Source organism: Cherax quadricarinatus, chromosome 22 (assembly GCF_038502225.1).
Source record: "Cherax quadricarinatus isolate ZL_2023a chromosome 22, ASM3850222v1, whole genome shotgun sequence".
NCBI classification, from domain to species: domain Eukaryota; kingdom Metazoa; phylum Arthropoda; class Malacostraca; order Decapoda; family Parastacidae; genus Cherax; species Cherax quadricarinatus.
In genome coordinates this window covers 39,513,854-39,534,303 of record NC_091313.1, presented here as the reverse complement: position 1 = coordinate 39,534,303, position 20,450 = coordinate 39,513,854, and the positions used below count along the sequence as shown (strand labels likewise).

Genomic DNA, 20,450 nt, shown 5'->3' with positions numbered 1-20,450 from the left:
AGGTACTGTCCTGGGAGACAAAAATGGTGAGGATGGAGGTGCTGTCCTGGGAGACAGTAATGGTGAGGATGGAGGTGCTGTTCAGGTAGTCAGTAAATGTACGCAGGAGGGAATGCATATAAATGACCTCGAGGGAGACAGGAGCTGTAGTGAGGAAACAAGTGTAGTCAAAGACAAGATAAAACCAATATTACAAACTAGTAATATCACAGGAAACAGCAAACAAGGGGACTCCACACTTAGTGAGGATACATTACCAAAAACAACTGGTGAGAGCCCCATTGTTTAGTGCTAGTGAGGATAGGAAAGACACAGGTAAACATGCACCAACAGGGAATACAGTCACAGGAACCCAAGGCAAACGGAAACAAAGCCTGTGCACATACTATGCACTTGGTATCTGTAGGCATGGGAAATCTGGAAAAACAGATGGGACGTGCAACTTTGACCACCCTAGAAAATGCCGTGCCCATGTGACAACAGGAAAATGCAAACTCCCTTCCTGTAAGCTTTTTCACCCTGAAATGTGTCCCTCTTCAGTACAGGAAAGACTGTGCTATAACTTAAACTGCCAGGCACACCATCTAAAGAGGACAAAAAGATACAAAACATCCAGACCATGGGAAAACCTGGGTAGCCGCAGCCACTCAAGAGGGAGAGATTTTTTAGTTCCAGGAAGGAAAAAAAAACTGGCAGGAAATGGCAGAAATCGTACACCAAATCCAGTCATTCCTGGAGTGGAACCACAGTCGATGGCCTCCACTCCAAACCAACAGATACAGATACTAATGCCGGAAAAAAAAGTCCCCCCCCCCAGTACCACCAATACCACCAGTCCGATGACAGTCTTCTTTGCAAATATACAGGGTCTAAAGCCAGCAACGAACAACAAAATATCTTTCATCCGTGGACTGCTTGCAGAGGCAAATGCAATGTTCGCGGTTTTCACAGAGACCCACATAAAGGATCACTTGAAAAACGAAATATGGATCCCGGGTTATAACCGACACAGATGCGACAGAGTAAACAGGCAAAAGGGGGGGGGGGGTTAGCCTGTATATCGCAGTCACTTGTTTGCACAGAACCGCTTAATGCCTCAAATGATGTAGTGGAAGTTTTAACAGTAAAGATAGAGAACCAAAACCTAGTCATTGTGGTAGTCTACAAGCCTCCGGATGTAACGTCCCAGCAATTCCAGGAACAGCTGTTAAAAATTGACCACTGTCTGGAAAATCTGCCAGCTCCTGCCCCCAACATCTTGCTCCTGGGGGATTTCAACTTAAGGCACCTAAAATGGAGGAATACAGCAAATAATAAGATAAGATAAGAGATAAGATAAGATTTCGTTCGGATTTTTAACCCCGGAGGGTTAGCCACCCAGGATAACCCAAGAAAGTCAGTGCGTCATCGAGGACTGTCTAACTTATTTCCATTGGGGTCCTTAATCTTGTCCCCCAGGATGCGACCCACACCAGTCGACTAACACCCAGGTACCTATTTGCTGCTAGGTGAACAGGACAATAGGTGTAAGGAAACGTGTCGGAATTTCCACCCGCCGGGAATCGAACCCGGGCCCTCCGTGTGTGAAGTTAGTTTTAGTTTAATATGTTTATTATGCACCCCATACCCATCCTGTGGGCGGTAGTCAAAAGATTACAGAGGTACATAATTGGTCCAGGGACTGGACTCCAAAGTTTTGATAGCTGAGCAAGTTACAGAGGCAATGAACTCACAATTTACAAAGGTAATGAACTCACAATTTACAAAGGTAATGAACTCACAATTTACAAAGGTAATGAACTCCAGGTAAGTCTGGTCACAATCATGACAAGTTACAAAGGTATTTACAGATTACAGAGGTACGTAATGGGTCCAGGGACTGGGCCCCCAAAGTTTTGATAGCTGAACTAGGTACAAAGGTAATGAGCTCACAAGTTACAAAGGTAATGAATTCTGTAGAATGGTTACTTACGTTTATACTTTGGCTACAATCATGAACAAATTATAGAGTAATGAGCAATTCACACTTCCACACCCGGTCACAACTGTAATGAGTTATTGGTGCAAATATTGATTGCGCACGCATCAATAACTGGGCCTCTACCCTTCAAACAGAACTGTTTGCCATACTCCTTGCACTCAAATGTGTCCATGTATCTAAGGTTGACACTTTAATTGTAACTGATTCTCTGTCATCCATAAATGCTCTCAACTCATTAAGTATAAATTGTGGCATGCTTGTGTCAGAAGCCAGACATAGATATGGTAAGATTGTGGACAGTGGAGTCAGAGTGCACATGCTGTGGATTCCATCTCACATTGGTCTTCAGATGCATGATAGAACTGATAAATTGGCTAAGCTGTATGCTTTCAAAGAGGGGGTAGATTACAATCTTGGGTTGTCACTTAGCAGTTTGAGAACAATAATACGAAAAGAACTTCAAATGAACTTTATTGACTTAAGACTTACGGAGATTGACACAAGTCAGTCCATCTATCATCATTCCATCATGCAGGAGGAGCCACATGTCTATGGTGCATCCAACAAAATAAGCAGACTCTTGGATGTCACTACTGCCCGGCTACGGCTGGGTTACAAGTATCTTTGGCAGGTTAAATCACCACCACCAGATGTAGACCAAACGAAATGTAAACTTTGCCAGATGGATTATTGTCACACCTTGCGTCATTATGTACTGGAGTGTGATAAAATTAATGAATTTAGAAACAACTCACTCAGAAGTGTTCAAGAAATGGCTAAGTATTTTATCCACAGTGGTATATTGCAGACCATTCTGGAGAAATACCCTGACTTTGCTAGCTGTAAATAAAGCATTACCACATGTGTGCATGTGTGCATGTGTGTGTGTGTGTGTGTGTGTGTGTGTGTGTGTGTGTGTGTGTGTGTGTGTGTGTGTGTGTGTGTGTGTGTGTGGGTGTGTGTGAGGGTGTGTGTGTGTGTGTGTGTGTGTGTGTGTGTGTGTGTGTGTGTGTGTGTGTGTGTGTGTGTGTGTGTGTGTGTGAGTGCGTGTGTGTGGGTGTGTGTGAGGGTGTGTGTGCAGGTGTGTGTGAGTGTGTGTGTGTGTGTGTGAGTGTGTATGTGTGTGTGTGTGTGTGCGTGTGTGGGTGTGTGTGTGCGTGTGTGGGTGTGTGGGTGTGTGTGTGTGTGTGTGGGTGTGTGTGTGTGGGTGTGTGTGTGTGGGTGTGTGTGAGGGTGTGTGTGTGGGTGTGTGTGAGGGTGTGTGTGTGTGGGTGTTGGTGTGTGTGTGTGTGGGTGTGTGTGTGTGGGTGTGCGTCCTTGTGTGTATGCATATATTTGTACGCTCGTGTGCACATGTCCGTGCGTGCGCCCTCGTGTGTGTATGTGCGCGCGCGCGCTAGTGTGGGTGTATGATCCACTTAATATTTGTATTTATAACTCATTACAATTGTGACCAGGTGTGGACGTATCAGTGGTTCATTACTTTGTAATTTGTTCATGACTGTAACCATGTATAGGAGTGAAGCTGATTCATTACCTCTGTAACTTGCCATTTATTTATTTATTTATTTATAATTTGAGCACACTTACAGAGGTACAAAAGAAAATACAGATAAGAGCAGCATGCCAAAGCCACTTATACTATGCATAGCATTATGGGCTGGCTTAAAATTAACTTAAGATTAACTAAGCAATGATGAAATCAGTGAAAAACATTAATGTAAACAGATTACTATAAAGCACAAGTGAGTATTACAAAGACAGGTCATATGGTTGTATGCATTGTTATAAATTCAGTAGAATGGAGTATTCTGTTAGGTAGTGTATTTAAAAAATAATAAAGTTAGATTGGGTTTTAGGTTTAACATTTATGTGATATAATTGTGAGAAACATTTAAGATATACAATTTATAAGGTTCAGTTATTCAGTATTTATTTGGTTTTGGGTGAGTAAGTGATCTTTGAGAAGAGACTTGAATTTATAAACAGGTAGTGTTTCTTTTATATTTACAGGTAATGAGTTCCAGATTTTAGGGCCTTTTATGTGCATTGAGTTTTTGCATAGCGTGAGATGGACACGAGGAATATCAAAGAGTGATCTGTGCCTTGTGTTATGGTCATGTGTTCTGTTGAGGTTGGCAAGGAGATGTTTGAGGGGAGGGTTAATATCAGAGTTGAGTGTTCTATGTATGTAATAGGTGCAGTAATAAGTATGGATGTTTTGTATGGTGAGTAGGTTGAGTGTATTGAATATTGGTGGAGTGTGCTGCCTGTAGTGAGAATTTGTTATCATTCTAACTGCAGCCTTTTGTTGGGTAATTAGTGGTCTGAGATGGTTACTTGTTGTTGTTGATTAGTGACCAGATCTACCTGGAGTTCATTACCTTTGTAACTAGTTCAGCTATCATAACTTTGGGGTCCAGTCACTGGACCCATTATGTACCTTTGTAATCTTTTGACTACCGCCCACAGGATGGGTATGGGGTGCATAAAGATATTAAACTAAAGTGTGTGTGTGTGTGTGTGTGTGTGTGTGTGTGTGTGTGTGTGTGTGTGTGTGTGTGTGTGTGTGTGTGTGTGTGTGTGTGTGTGTGTGTGTGTGGTGTGTGTGACTCAACAATCCGTGTGTGAAGCGGGAGCTTTAGCCACCAGACCACCAGGAGCCAGCACTGACGAAAACTCACACACACACGAGCTTTTAAATCTCTGAACAAAATTCAACTTAAACCAGCAAATAATAGAGCCTACTAGGCTGGAGAATACACTAGACCTCATCTTCACTAACAATGATGATCTGATACGAAATGTCACCATATCAAAAACAATATACTCAGACCACAACATAATCGAGGTTGACATGTATGCGCGGAGCCCCAGACTGACATAATGAGATTAGTTATGAGGGAGCCTTCACCAAATTCAACTTCAATAACAAGAACATAAAGTAGGACCAAGTAAACCAAGTCCTAACCGATATAAGCTGGGAAGATAGACTAAGCAACACAGACCCCAACTTATGCCTAGAACAGATTAACTAGGTGGCACTCGATGTATGCTCAAGGCTTATTCCTTTAACAAAAAGGAGGAGTAGATGTAAAATAGAAAGAGACAGGCGCTCCCTTTACAGGCGACGAAAAAGAATAACAGAGCGGCTAAAAGAGGCCAATATATCTGAAATGCGTAGGGAGTCACTGGTCAGAGAAATAGCAAACATCGAACTTAAGCTAAAGGAATCTTATAGGAGTCAGGAATCGCGGGAAGAACTAATTAAAACCATAAATGAAATCGAAAGAAACCCAAAGTATTTCTTTTCCTATGCCAAATCAAAGTCGAGAACAACGTCCAGTATTGGGCCCCTACTTAAACAAGATGGGTCCTATACAGATGACAGCAAGGAAATGAGTGAGATACTCAAGTCTCAATATGACTCAGTTTTTAGCAAGCCGCTAACCAGACTGAGAGTCGAAGATCAAAATGGATTTTTTATGAGCCACAGAATTTGGTTAACACAAGCCTATCTGATGTTATCCTGATGCCAAATGACTTCGAACAGGCGATAAATGACATGCCCATGCACTCTGCCCCAGGGCCAGACTCATGGAACTCCGTGTTCATCAAGAACTGCAAGAAGCCCCTATCACGAGCTTTTACCATCCTATGGAGAGGGAGCATGGACACGGGGGTCGTCCCACGGCTACTAAAAACAACAGACATAGCCCCACTCCACAAAGGGGGAAGTAAAGCAATAACAAAGAACTACAGACCGATGGCACTAACATCCCATATCATAAAAATCTTTGAAAGGGTCCTAAGAAGCAAGACCGCCACCCATCTAGAAACCCATCAATTACACAACCCAGGGCAACATGGGTTTAGAGCAGGTCACTCCTGTATGTCTCAACTATTGGATCACTACGACAAGGTCCTAGATGCACTAGAAGTCAAAAAGAATGCAGATGTAATATATACAGACTTTGCAAAAGCCTTCGACAAGTGTGACCATGACGTAATAGCGCACAAAATGCATGCTAAAGGAATAACAGGAAAAGTTGGTAGATGGAGTTTACCTGGAGTTTACCTGGAGAGAGTTCCGGGGGTCAACGCCCCCGCGGCCCGGTCTGTGACCAGGCCCCCTGGTGGATCAGAGCCTGATCAACCAGGCTGTTACTGCTGGCTGCATGCAAACCAACGTACGAGCCACAGCCCGGCTGGTCAGGAACCGACTTTAGGTGCTTGTCCAGTGCCAGCTTGAAGACTGCCAGGGGTCTGTTGGCAATCCCCTTTATGTATGCTGGGAGGCAGTTGAACAGTCTCGGGCCCCTGACACTTACTGTATGGTCTCTTAACGTGCTAGTGACACCCCTGCTTTTCATTGGGGGGATGTTGCATCGTCTGCCAAGTCTTTTGCTTTCGTAGTGAGTGATTTTCGTGTGCAAGTTCGGTACTAGTCCCTCTAGGATTTTCCAGGTGTATATAATCATGTATCTCTCCCGCCTGCATTCCAGGGAATACAGGTTTAGGAGCCTAAAGCACTCCCAGTAATTGAGGTGTTTTATCTCCGTTATGCACGCCGTGAAGGTTCTCTGTACATTTTCTAGGTCAGCAATTTCACCTGCCTTGAAAGGTGCTGTTAGTGTGCAGCAATATTCCAGCCTAGATAGAACATGGATGGATCTATAATTTCCTCACAATTAGAACACAAAGAGTAGTAGTGAACAGAGTAAAGTCCGAGGCGGCTACGGCGAAAAGCTCTGTTCCACAAGGCACAGTACTCGCTCCCATCTTGTTTCTCATCCTCATATCTGACACAGACAAGGATGTCAGCCACAGCACCATGACTTCCTTTGCAGATGACACCCGAATCTGCATGACAGTGTCTTCCGTTGCAGACACTGCAAGGCTCCAGGTGGACATCAACCAAATCTTTCAATGGGCTGCAGAAAACAATATGAAGTTCAACGATGAGAAATTTCAATTACTCCATTATGGTAAACATGAGGAAATTAAAACTTCATCAGAGTACAAAACAAATTCCGGCCACAAAATAGAGCGAAACACCAACGTTAAAGACCTGGGAGTGATCATGTCAGAGGATCTCACCTTCAAGGACCATAACATTGTATCAGTCGCATCTGCTAGAAAAATGACAGGATGGATAATGAGAACCTTCAAAACTAGGGAGGCCAAGCCCATGATGACACTCTTCAGGTCACTTGTTCTATCTAGGCTGGAATATTGCTGCACACTAACAGCACCTTTCAAGGCAGGTGAAATTGCTGACCTAGAAAATGTACAGAGAACCTTCACGGCGCGCATAACGGAGATAAAACACCTCAATTACTGGGAGCGCTTGAGGTTCCTAAACCTGTATTCCCTGGAACCCAGGTGGGAGGGATACATGATTATATACACCTGGAAAATCCTAGAGGGACTAGTACCGAACTTGCACACGAAAATCACTCACTACGAAAGCAAAAGACTTGGCAGACGATGCAACATCCCCAATGAAAAGCAGGGGTGTCACTAGCACGTTAAGAGACGATACAATAAGTGTCAGGGGCCCGAGACTGTTCAACTGCCTCCCAGCATACATAAGGGGGATTACCAACAGACCCCTGGCAGTCTTCAAGCTGGCACTGGACAAGCACCTAAAGTCGGTTCCTGACCAGCCGGGCTGTGGCTCGTACGTTGGTTTGCGTGCAGCCAGCAGTAACAGCCTGGTTGATCAGGCTCTGATCCACCAGGAGGCCTGGTCACAGACCGGGCCGCGGGGGCGTTGACCCCCGGAACTCTCTCCAGGTAAACTCCAGGTAAACAGCTACTCAAACCCATATTATTTGCAGATGACACTACATATGTCATTTCCCACCCAAACACAGTCATACTAGCAAACACTGTCAGCCGAGCTCAGTAGTAGTACCAGTTCCTAGTAACCAGTTACCAGTAACCAGTGTACCAGTAGATGACTCACTACCAACCGTCTGTGTGAATCATTGACTGTATTCATATTGCTGCTGACCATAGCAGGATTTCAAACACCCTCACCGTAGGCACTCATGGGTCAGTCAAGATAGGGAGCAGAGGGAGGCAGGTCGGCTGTTGGCACTTTCCATACTTCCCGTTATATATTATACGTACTACCAGCCTACGTGAGTATTTTTACCCATCCACATATCGAAAACCCACATGACAAGGAGGCCTGGTCACAGACCGGGCCGCGGGGGCGTTGACCCCCGGAACTCTCTCCAGGTAAACTCCAGGTAAACAGTCATACTAGCAAACACTGTCAATGCCGAATTACAGAAAATATCTGCCTGGATGATGACTAACAAACTTACCCTGAACACTGATAAAACCTATTTCATTCAGGTTGGAAACAAACTTGCAAATGATCCAATTAACGTAACGCTAAACAAATCATCAGTCACAAGACTCACAGAGGGAAAATTCCTAGGTATCCACCTTGACTGTAGCCTTAAGTTCCGGACACACATACAACAAATCACCAAGAAAATCTCCAAGACTGTAGGCATACTATCAAAGATAAGGTACTACGTTCCACAATCAGCTCTCCTGGCACTGTACCATTCACTCATATACCCTTATCTTACATATGGAATTTGTGCATGGGGATCAACAACATCCAATCACCTGAAAACTCTAGAACTGCAGACACATTCATCACCTTCTAAACTACCGTTAGAAAACATCGTATCTCCCTGATACACCCCGTCAACTAACTACATAAAAACCACCTGGTGGTTCACACTTACACTCACTCACTCACCCATTTGACTATAAGCACAGAAATACGTATCTTAATCTTAAAATAATGATTCCTAACTAGTCACAAGTTTGCCTGTGATACTCCAATATAGAAACTATGTATTGTGCCAAAACAAAAGCATTCACATTGCTAAACTCACAAACTAGTATTTAGTCACTTAGTATGTAGCCACTTACTATTTAGTCAACTTACTCCACAATTTGTAATAATTTAGGGTTAAGAATTAATCTAAGTTTGCCCGAAATGCCTAGCCATGCTAGGTGTTCTAGTGGCCCCCTCTGTAATTAGTATTTTATTACATGTAAACCACACAATAACCAAAATCTGTAAACCCCGCATTGTAATCCTTATAGAGAATAAACTTTGATTTGATTTGATAAAACCCCTAATAACCCAGCAAAAGGCAGCAGTAAGAATGATAAATTCCCACTTCCTCCAGCATACTCCACCAGTTTTCAGAAGTCTGAATCTGCTCACCATTAAGAACATCCATACTTATTCATGTGCCTACTACATACACAGAACAATACACGCAAATATAAACCCTCCACTCAAACTTCTCCTCACAAGCCAAAACAGGACACATGACCACAACACAAGACACATATCACTTTTTTATATACCTTCTGTCCATATCACACTGTGTAAAAACTCTATGCACATAAAGGGCCCCAAAATATGGAATTCATTACCAGAAGATATTAAAGTAACCCAGTCTGAAAATCAATTTAAGACTCTTCTCAAAAGCCACTTAATCACCCTAGACTAAATGCTAAATACTCAGTACACACATACTCACTTATGTACTCCCACATCATAACTTCAACAAACACTTTGAACCTTTTATCCATTGTTGACAAATATAACTGAATCATTGTATTCACAAAAAAGCATTTTCGAATATGTGAATGTCTTTTGTCTTATACAAATTTTGATTCATTTATAATTAATAATCTACTGTACAACTATGAAATAATTACTATCCTACTGTACAACTATGATATAATTTTTAGTGTTAAGTAGACTGTAAGTCAATAATGTTAAGTTGGCCTATAATGCCTAGGCATAATAGAGGCTCTCTTGGCATTGCAACCCACTATTGTAAATACAAAATCTCAATGTACTGTTTGCAAAGACATAAAATAAATAAAATAAAATATAATATGATTGTAGTATATTACCCATGCCATAAATTTTATTCTAGGTCTAGATTTAAGTAGTTAGAAAGCCTTATGATTAGTTTGCCTGAAATGTATTTGTATAATTAGTGGCTTTCTCAGGAGTCTTATATTGTATCATATTTTGTCTCTATTACATTATGATCAAAGGCATTATATAATATTTTCCTGTGTAAAACTCTTTTAAAATAAATCATTTGAATTTCGTTGTGTGTACAAGTTGTGCAACTTTACTAACAAGTTGTGTATTATTAACAAGTTTTGTAAGTTTATTAACAAGTTGTGTAAGTTTATTGTGTAAGTATATTAATAAGTATATTAACAAGTTGTGTAAGTTTGTTCACACGTATAAGTCTATAAGTCTATTAGCAAGTTGTAAGGCGGGCTGAGGTTCTTGGCCGTCTAGGCCGGGAGGGCGTTCTTGGCCGGCCAGGTGAGCGGGCTTGGCCGGGTGGTTGAGTGATGTAGGGCGGGCTCGGCCGGGTGGTTGGACTGACTTGGCCGGGTGGTTGGGCGGACTTGGCCTGGTGGTTTTGCGGTTTAGGGCGGGCTTGGCCGAGTGGTTGGACGGTCTAGGGCGGACTAGGCCTGATGGTTGGGCGGGTTTGGCCGGGTGGTCGGACGGTGTAGGGCGGACTTGGCCTGGTGGTTTTGCGATTTAGGGCGGGCTTGGCCGAGTGGTTGAACGGTCTAGGGCGGACTAGGCCTGATGATTGGGCGGGTTTGGCCGGGTGGTCGGACGGTGTAGGGCGGACTTGGCCTGGTGGTTTTGCGGTTTAGGGCGGGCTTGGCCGAGTGGCTGGACGGTCTAGGCCTGGTGGTTGGGCGGGTTTGGCCGGGTGGTCGGACGGTGTAGGGCGGACTTGGCCTGGTGGTTGGGCGGGCTTGGCCGGGTGGAAGGGCGGGCTTGGCCAGGTAGTTGGGCGGACTGGGCCGGGTGGAAGGGTCACCTGGCGGCCAGCCTCGGCACTAAGGGTGATACAGTAAACAAGACAGGTTGGTGGTTGTTGTTGTGTAAGTGAACTGTACCTAGCGAGTTCTGCCTCAACCTTCGTCGGTATGGACGTCTCTCTTTCGCCTGAGTATCACTGATAAATTTCCCCCGTTCTCTCTGGGATACTTGTCCTCATGTATTTTGGCCGCGGGACACACTACAGGAGGGGCACCTGGTCATCGACTTACTTATAGCCAGCTCCATTTTTTCCGCTCTGCGGATAATTCTTCAACGGTGGTTATGGGAGGCCGGTTACTGTACTCAGGTGGGGGTGTGGGCGTCCTGCTCTGTTGGAGCGGCAAGGACGTCCACTGGATCTAATTGCAAACTTCAAGTTTTTATCTCTATTTACAAAGGAACTTTTTGTTCCTTTTTCTCTAGTGTTCCAGCTTTGAGGAACAAATCTTCCAGGTGCCATCCAGAAGTCGAGCTCGATACAGCTTACTGTGTCAGTGGCCCTGAGAAACCCAACAAAGAAAGAACTACCTAGCATCAAGAAGTGTTCATGGTGTACACTGTACCTAGCATCAAGCAGTGTTCATGGTGTACACTGCACCTAGCATCAAGAAGTGTTCATGGTGTACACTGCACCTAGCATCAAGAAGTGTTCACGGTGTACACTGTACCTAGCATCAAGAAGTGTTCATGGTGTACACTGTACCTAGCATCAAGAAGTGTTCATGGTGTACACTGTACCTAGCATCAAGAAGTGTTCACGGTGTACACTGTACCTAGCATCAAGAAGTGTTCATGGTGTACACTGTACCTAGCATCAAGAAGTGTTCACGGTGTACACTGTACCTAGCATCAAGAAGTGTTCACGGTGTACACTGTACCTATCATCAAGAAGTGTTCACGGTGTACACTGCACCTAGCATCAAGAAGTGTTCATGGTGTACACTGTACCTAGCATCAAGAAGTGTTCACGGTGTACACTGCACCTAGCATCAAGAAGTGTTCATGGTGTACACTGTACCTAGCATCAAGAAGTGTTCATGGTGTACACTGTACCTAGCATCAAGAAGTGTTCATGGTGTACACTGTACCTAGCATCAAGAAGTGTTCACGGTGTACACTGAACCTAGCATCAAGAAGTGTTCACGGTGTACACTGTACCTAGCATCAAGAAGTGTTCATGGTGTACACTGTACCTAGCATCAAGAAGTGTTCACGGTGTACACTGCACCTAGCATCAAGAATTGTTCACGGTGTACACTGTACCTATCATCAAGAAGTGTTCATGGTGTACACTGTACCTAGCATCAAGAAGTGTTCACGGTGTACACTGCACCTAGCATCAAGAAGTGTTCACGGTGTACACTGCACCTAGCATCAAGAAGTGTTCACGGTGTACACTGCACCTAGCATCAAGAAGTGTTCACGGTGTACACTGTACCTATCATCAAGAAGTGTTCACGGTGTACACTGTACCTATCATCAAGAAGTGTTCATGGTGTAAACTGCACCTAGCATCAAGAAGTGTTCACAGTGTACACTGCACCTAGCATCAAGAAGTGTTCATGGTGTACACTGCACCTAGCATCAAGAAGTGTTCACGGTGTACACTGCACCTAGCATCAAGAAGTGTTCATGGTGTACACTGTACCTAGCATCAAGAAGTGTTCACGGTGTACACTGTACCTATCATCAAGAAGTGTTCACGGTGTACACTGTACCTAGCATCAAGAAGTGTTCACGGTGTACACTGCACCTAGCATCAAGAAGTGTTCACGGTGTACACTGCACCTAGCATCAAGAAGTGTTCACAGTGTACACTGTACCTATCATCAAGAAATGTTCATGGTGTACACTGCACCTAGCATCAAGAAGTGTTCACGGTGTACACTGTACCTAGCATCAAGCAGTGTTCACGGTGTACACTGTACCTAGCATCAAGAAGTGTTCATGGTGTACACTACCTAGCATCAAGAAGTGTTCACGGTGTACACTGTACCTAGCATCAAGAAGTGTTCACGGTGTACACTACCTAGCATCAATAAGTGTTCACAGTGTACACTGTACAGTGTGTATACTGTACCTAGCATCAAGAAGTGTTCATGGTGTGTACACTACCTAGCATCAAGAAGTGTTCACGGTGTACACTGTACCTAGCATCAAGAAGTGTTCACAGTGTACACTGTACCTAGCATCAAGAAGTGTTCATGGTATACACTGCACCTAGTGTCAAGAAGTGTTCACGGTGTACACTGCACCTAGCATCAAGAAGTGTTCACGGTGTGTACACTGTACCTAGCATCAAGAAGTGTTCATGGTGTACACTGCACCTAGCATCAAGAAGTGTTCATGGTGTGTACACTGTACCTAGCATCAAGAAGTGTTCACAGTGTACACTGGACCTAGCATCAAGAAGTGTTCACGGTGTGTACACTGCACCTAGCATCAAGAAGTGTTCACGGTGTGTACACTGCACCTAGCATCAAGTGTTCATGGTGTACACTGCACCTAGCATCAAGTGTTCATGGTGTACACTGCACCTAGCATCAAGTGTTCATGGTGTACACTGCACCTAGCATCAAGTGTTCATGGTGTACACTGCATCTAGCATCAAGAAGTGATCACAGTGTACACTGTACCTAGCATCAAGAAGTGTTCATGGTGTACACTGCACCTAGCATCAAGAAGTGATCACAGTGTACACTGCACCTAGCATCAAGAAGTGTTCACGGTGTACACTGCACCTAGCATCAAGAAGTGTTCACAGTGTACACTGCACCTAGCATCAAGAAGTGTTCATGGTGTGTGCACTGCACCTAGCATCAAGAAGTGTTCACGGTGTGTACTGCACCTAGCATCAAGAAGTGTTCACAGTGTACACTGCACCTAGCATCAAGAAGTGTTTATTGTGTGTACACTGCACCTAGCATCAAAAAGTGTTCACGGTATGTACTCTGCACCTAGCACCAAGAAGTGTTCATGGTGTGTACACTGCACGTGGCATCAAGAAGTGTTCACAGTGTGTACACTGCACCTAGCATCAAGAAGTGTTCACAGACTGTACACAGCACCTGTTATCAAGAAGTGTTCACTAAGTCTGTACATTGCACCTGCCAAGAAGTGTTCATGGAGTGTACACTGCACTACTCATTAAGAAGTGTTCACTAGGTCTGTACACAGCACCTCTCAAGAAGTGTTCATGGACTGTACACTGCACCTGTCATCAAGAAGTATTCGCTAGGACTGTACACTGCACCTGTCATCAGGAAGTGGTCACTTGGACTGTACACTGCACCTGTCATCAGGAAGTGGTCACTTGGACTGTACACTGCACCTGTTATCAGGAAGTGGTCACTTGGACTGTACACTGCACATGTCATCAAGAAGTATTCGCTAGGACTGTACACTGCACCTGTCATCAGGAAGTGGTCACTTGGACTGTACACTGCACCTGTTATCAGGAAGTGGTCACTTGGACTGTACACTGCACCTGTCATCAAGAAGTATTCGCTAGGACTGTACACTGCACCTGTCATCAGGAAGTGGTCACTTGGACTGTACACTGCACCTGTTATCAGGAAGTGGTCACTTGGACTGTACACTGCACCTGTCATCAAGAAGTATTCGCTAGGACTGTACTCTGCACCTGTCATCAGGAAGTGGTCACTTGGACTGTACACTGCACCTGTCATCAGGAAGTGGTCACTTGGACTGTACACTGCACCTGTCATCAAGAAGTGTTCACTCATACCTGGGCACTGCACCAGCAGGTCAGGGAGCACCAGCTCTCCTAGCAGGTAATTCATCTGTGATCCTCGCTGAGAGTTACTTGCAGGTAGAGGGAGGCAGGTACTTGCCAGGTACTTGACAGGAACTTGACAGGTACTTGGCAGGTACTTGGCAAGTACTCGGCAGCACGTTTCACGTCACGGCTGAGAGAATTCAGGTTGAAACAGAGGCAAGGTAATATATATGTGCAGGTCTTCTAACACCTGCTGCCTCTGGTACCTAACACCTGCTGTTGCTGCCACCTGACTAATACCTGCTGCCTCTGCCACTGACTAACACCTGCTGCCTCTGCCACCTGACTAACACCTGCTGCCTCTGCCACCTGACTAACACCTGCTGTCTGCTACCTGACTGACATCTGCTGCCTCTGCTGCCTGACTGACACCTGATGCCTCTGCTACCTGTCATTATGTAGTCCTAGTAATAAATGTACTGTGATGGTTGGCATCCTGGGGGAGAGCCTCAGTGTACCACAGTGGAAGTACTAAGTCACTTCTGGGCATTTCTATATTAGCTGGTATTAGACCTTCAGAGGAAAAATAAAATGGAAAATTAAATAAAAAGTAAAATGGAGTAAATTTAGAGTATTAGTGTAGGTTAAGTTTTGCCCAGAGATGCTCTGTTCTGTGAGCTGTCAGATCATTTTATGTAATGTGCAGTATTAATGGTATGTAGATTAGTATATTTGCATTTTTATTGACCAACATTTGTAACAACCACTACAAATGTTTAACTAATTGTTTTCAAAAAATTTCACCAAATTGTTTTTCAAACAATATCCAACAAATTGTTAAAAAAAAAATTCAGCAAATTGGTTTGTAAAACTTTCAACAAATTGTTTTACAAAAAATTCCAGTTGTGGTTATAAATACAGCCACTTCTCACTTAGCGACGTAATCGTTTACTGACGCCTTGGACTTACGATGGGCTCTTTGACCAGTATTTATACCTAAATAATATATATTAGAGCTGATTTCCTCTATTCTGTTTATTTCAATATACAATACTACAATACACTACTGTAAAAACATTTAAAAATATACCAGAAATGTTATAAATGGTGCAAAGGTGACATTAAAACAATATCAAAGATGGCTGACACAAACACACTACCATTATAGTATGCTCCTTACTTGGCGACGAATTTGTTTAACGACATGGTCTTAGGAACGGAACTCCGTCGTTAACCCTTCGAGGGTCAAGAGGCCCTCTCCCAAACTCATTCTCAGGGTCAAAAAAATTAAAAAAAAAATTATTTTATGAAATTGCTATAGAGAATCTTTTTCTGATCATAATGACACCAAAAGTACGAAATTTGATGGAAAACTTATGGAATTATGCCCTCACAAAGTTAGCGGTCTCAGAGTGGGCGATTTCACCCACTTGGAGCCCTATTTTCGGCCAGTTCCAATGTTGCAGTTGACTAAAATCATAGATATTTCCCTAGACCTCTATTTGTTCTATCGATTGAGTACAAGAATCTGCCCATTTACTGATTTCAACTACCCAATAATGTGGTCAGAAATTGGCAATTTGGGCAATTTCACACAAATTTCAAAAGATGCCAATTTCGAAATGGGGTCCAAAATGAACAAGACACATTCATGGCACTAAAATAACATTTTATCTGTTCATTAGTCACGTCTCTAGGCCCCTCTTACATTACTTTTGCTTTCCATTTTGAATTTTTATTCTCACAGAAAATAGAAGGTTTTGTTATGTATACTAGTGCATCATTGTAAAAATAGTATAAATGATATCAGCGCACTTGTGAAAGAATGTTAGACTCACCAGTTGACGTGTATTGGACGCGTGGCTTGATTTGATTACTCTTGAACATCTGCAAAAATCGATCATTTCCGCTATTTTGAGCTCAATTTCAAGGTACTTGTCATCGTGAAACCAATCAAAATCATCTATAATTCTGTAATATATCTTCCAATCTGTTAAATGAGACCAAGGAAACGAGAATACAACCATAAATACCATATGAAAATACACTAGAAAGTTGCTGTTTTAACCCCTTGACTGTCGCAACCCCAAATCTTGAGGTGTCTCCTGGTGCCGCAAAATTTCCAAAAACAAAAAAGTATTTTTCTTATTAAATGATAGAGAATCTTTTAACGATTGTAATGACACCAAAAGAACGAAATTTGATGGAAAACTGGCGGAATTATGCTCTCGCGAAATTAGGGACCTCGGCGATACTTACGAATCGGCGATTTCGCCCACTTTGATCCCTATTTTCGGCTAATTCCATTGTTCCAGTCGACCAAACTCATAGCTATTTATTTAGAACTCCATTTGTTCTATTGATTGAGTACAAGAAACTGCCCATTTACTGATTTCAACTACCCAATAACATGGTCAGAAATTTGCAATTTGGCCAATTTCACGAAAATTAAAAAATATGAGTTTCAAAACAGGTTCCAGAATGGACAATGCAGACATTCCTGGCTCTAAAATAACACTTGCTTTGTTCATCAGTCACATCTCCAGGCCCCTCTGATATTACTCTTGCTTTCTGTTTTGAATTTTTATTCAAACAAAAAATAGAATGTTTACTGTTATGCAGACTACTGCAATATTGTAATAATTGTATATATAATGTCTTCCCATTCATAACTGCATATTAGAATGGCTACTTGGACATTTATTGGAATATGACACCATTTGTTTACTTTTGAACATCGTCAAAAATCAAACATTTCCCCTACTTTGAGCTCCATTTCAAGGTTCTTTTCATAGTCAAACCAATCAAAATCACCTCTGTTTCTATAATATGTTTTTCATTCTATCAACTGAGACCAAGAAAACGAGAATACAACCATAAATACTATACAAAAATAGGCCACAAAGTTGGCATTTTAATTAAAAAAACGGTCAGAGTTATTTTTTCTCATTATGCACTGCGTGCTGCAGGATTTTTTTATATGGTGCACTGACCACACAGACCCATTCTCTCACATGTGGGCCATCCAGCTTTCTCCTGCTTGATTTGAAGCCGCTAGAATTTATGAGTATATATATGTCAAAAACAGTGGCTCGTAAGACGTATATATGCGACCAAAACAGTCAGAGGGTTAAACCAAAAACACAAAGTTTTTTTTTCTCATTATGCACAGTGTGCTTTAGGATTTTTTTATACTGTACATGCTGACCACACAGACCCATTCTTTCATATGTAGGCCTGCCAGCTTTCTTCCACCAGATTTGAAGGCGTTAGAATTTAGGCGTACAAGTACGTGACTGACCCTGGCTGCAATGACGTACTTGTATGTGATCGACTCTCAAAGGGTTAAGTGAGGAGAGGCTGTAGTTAAAAGTTTATTTTAACCCTTTCAGGGTTTCGGCCGTACTAGTATGGCTTACGCCCCAGGGTTTTTGACGTACTAGTGCGCCTGAATTCTAGCGCCCTCAAATCTAGTGAGAGAAAGCTGGTAGGCCTACGTATGAAAGAATGGGTTTATGTGGTCAGTGTGTGCAGTATAAAAAAAATACTGCAGCACACAGTGTGTAATGAGAAAAAAAACTGACTGTGTTTTTGGATTAAAACAGCGACTTTGCGATGTATTTTCGTATGGTATTTATTGTTGTATTCTAGTTTTCCTGGTCTCATTTTATAGAATGGAAGACATATTACAGAAATTGAGATGATTTTGACTGGTTTTACAATGAAAAGTACCTTGAAATTGAGCTCAAAGTAGCAGAAATGTTCGATTTTTACCAAAGTTCAAAAGTAAACAAATCATGCCAAGCGTCCAATATACGTCAACTGGTGAATCTAATATTCTTTCACAAGTGTGATGATATTATTTATTCCATTTCTACACTAATGCAGTAGTCTGCATAACAGTAAATCTTCTATTTTTTGTAAGAATAAAAATTCAAAGTGGAAAGCCAAAGAAATATAAGAGGGGCCTGGGATGTGACTAACGAACAGAGAACTTGTTATTTTAGTGCCAGGAATGTCTTTCTAGTTTATTCTGGACCCTATTTGGAAATTGGCATCTTTTGAAATTTGTGTGAAATTGGCAAAATTGCTAAATTCTGACCACTTTATTGGATAGTTGAAATCGGTAAATGGGTGGTTTCTTGTACTCATTCGATAGACAAAATGGAGTTCTAGCGAAATAGTTATGATATTTGTCGACTAGTACACTGAAACTGGCCGAAAATACGGCTCAAAGTGGGCAAAATTGCTGATGCTTAAACATCGTCGAGACTGCTAACTTCGCGAGAGCATAATTCCGTAAGTTTTCCATCAAATTTCATACTTTTGGTGTCATTATGATCGGGAAAAGATTCTCTATCTTTTCATAAAAAATAATTTTTTTTTTTAAATTTGGGGGACCCTGAGAACAAGTCTCTGAGAGGGCCTGTGGACCCTGAAAGGGTTAAAGCAGCCCAAAATTCTCTGCATATGCAGGGACTTTGATAAGTTTATTTAGGCACAGGTGCACACAAGTATAATTATCATATGCAGTGTAAATTACCTAGGATAACCCCAAAAAGTCAGGTGCACATACGTACAGTATGTCAGTGTCAAACCTGAATCTGTTGTAAATTGTACTGTGTAGAAATAAAGTTTATCATTTATAGAGAATTATTAACTACAGATGGTTAATAACCCACTGGGGTTAATACTCTTCTAAGGTTTGTATTAATGTTGGTAGAATTGCCAACAGTATGTTAGGTAAAAGGAGACAAGTGCAACTAATGTGACATTTTATTGTGGCAACGTTTTGCTCTCCAGGAGCTTTATCAAGCCGTTAATACTCCTCTAGGGTTAATACTACTCTAGGGTTCATAACCAGTCAAGGGTTAATATTCCTCTAGGGCTCATAATCCCTTAAGGGTTAACCCATTAATGTCAGTAACTTGAACAAAATCTAGTTCAAAGATAAAATCAGCTTTATTCATCTTCACTAAATAAGGCTTTACAGACTATTTCACCTTACAAGACTTGGTAGCATCCTCAGCTCACACATTGGGTCCAGGATAAAACCCAACACAGGTGAAATGTTGGGCATTTCTCCTCACACCTGCTGCCCCTGTTTACCTAGCAGTAAATAGATATCTGAGTGTTAATCGACTATTGTGGATTGTCTCCTGGGGAGCAAGATTAACCAAAGTTACCAGAAATGCTCTGCATAGCCAGGGACTTTCTATATAGAATTCCAATGATGTCAGCTAGGACTATATCATTTGTATCATGTACTTTTAGAAATATTGTTATTATATAGAAATAAAAAAATTTTTATTTAGAAATAAAGGTTATTATTAATACAGGTCCTCCATCACAAATCCGGCATCATTGGGACCTGTAGTGTGCCGGATTACTGAGTTTGCCGAATTACAGAGTGGTTAGGTTAGAATACACTTAATAAAATTAACCAACTTGACTTACACAGTTCATTGAACATCAGCAAAAATCGAACATTTCCGCTACTTTGAGCTCAATTTCAAGGTACTTTTTGTTATGAAAGCAATCAAAATCATGTCTATTTCTGTAATATATCTTCCATTCTATCAAATGAGTCCAAAAAATGAGAATACAACCATAAAACCATACGAAAATATACTGCAAAGAGGCGGCTAATGGCTGAGAAGTGAACTCCCTTATTTATCGTCCGTCTTTTTTATTTTTGTTGTACGTTAAGAAGCATCTTTCCATCATACATTGCTCAAGTTTCATTGAGATAGCCCAACAAACAACAGAGAAAAAAAAAGATTATTTTTATTCTTTTGCACACCCTACCAAAT

At 42.1% G+C, this 20,450-nt stretch overlaps 1 protein-coding gene across 1 annotated transcript in view; it reads left to right on the top strand.

The window, feature by feature from the left end:
- Positions 1-14,534: 14,534 nt before the first annotated feature.
- Positions 14,535-20,450, top strand: part of LOC128689836 (uncharacterized) — a 54,262-nt gene continuing 48,346 nt past the window's right edge. Inside the window, exon 1 of the mRNA XM_070087674.1 lies at positions 14,535-14,692. The gene's annotated coding sequence lies outside the window, so the exon portion shown is untranslated. The remainder of the gene's footprint in view (positions 14,693-20,450) is intronic.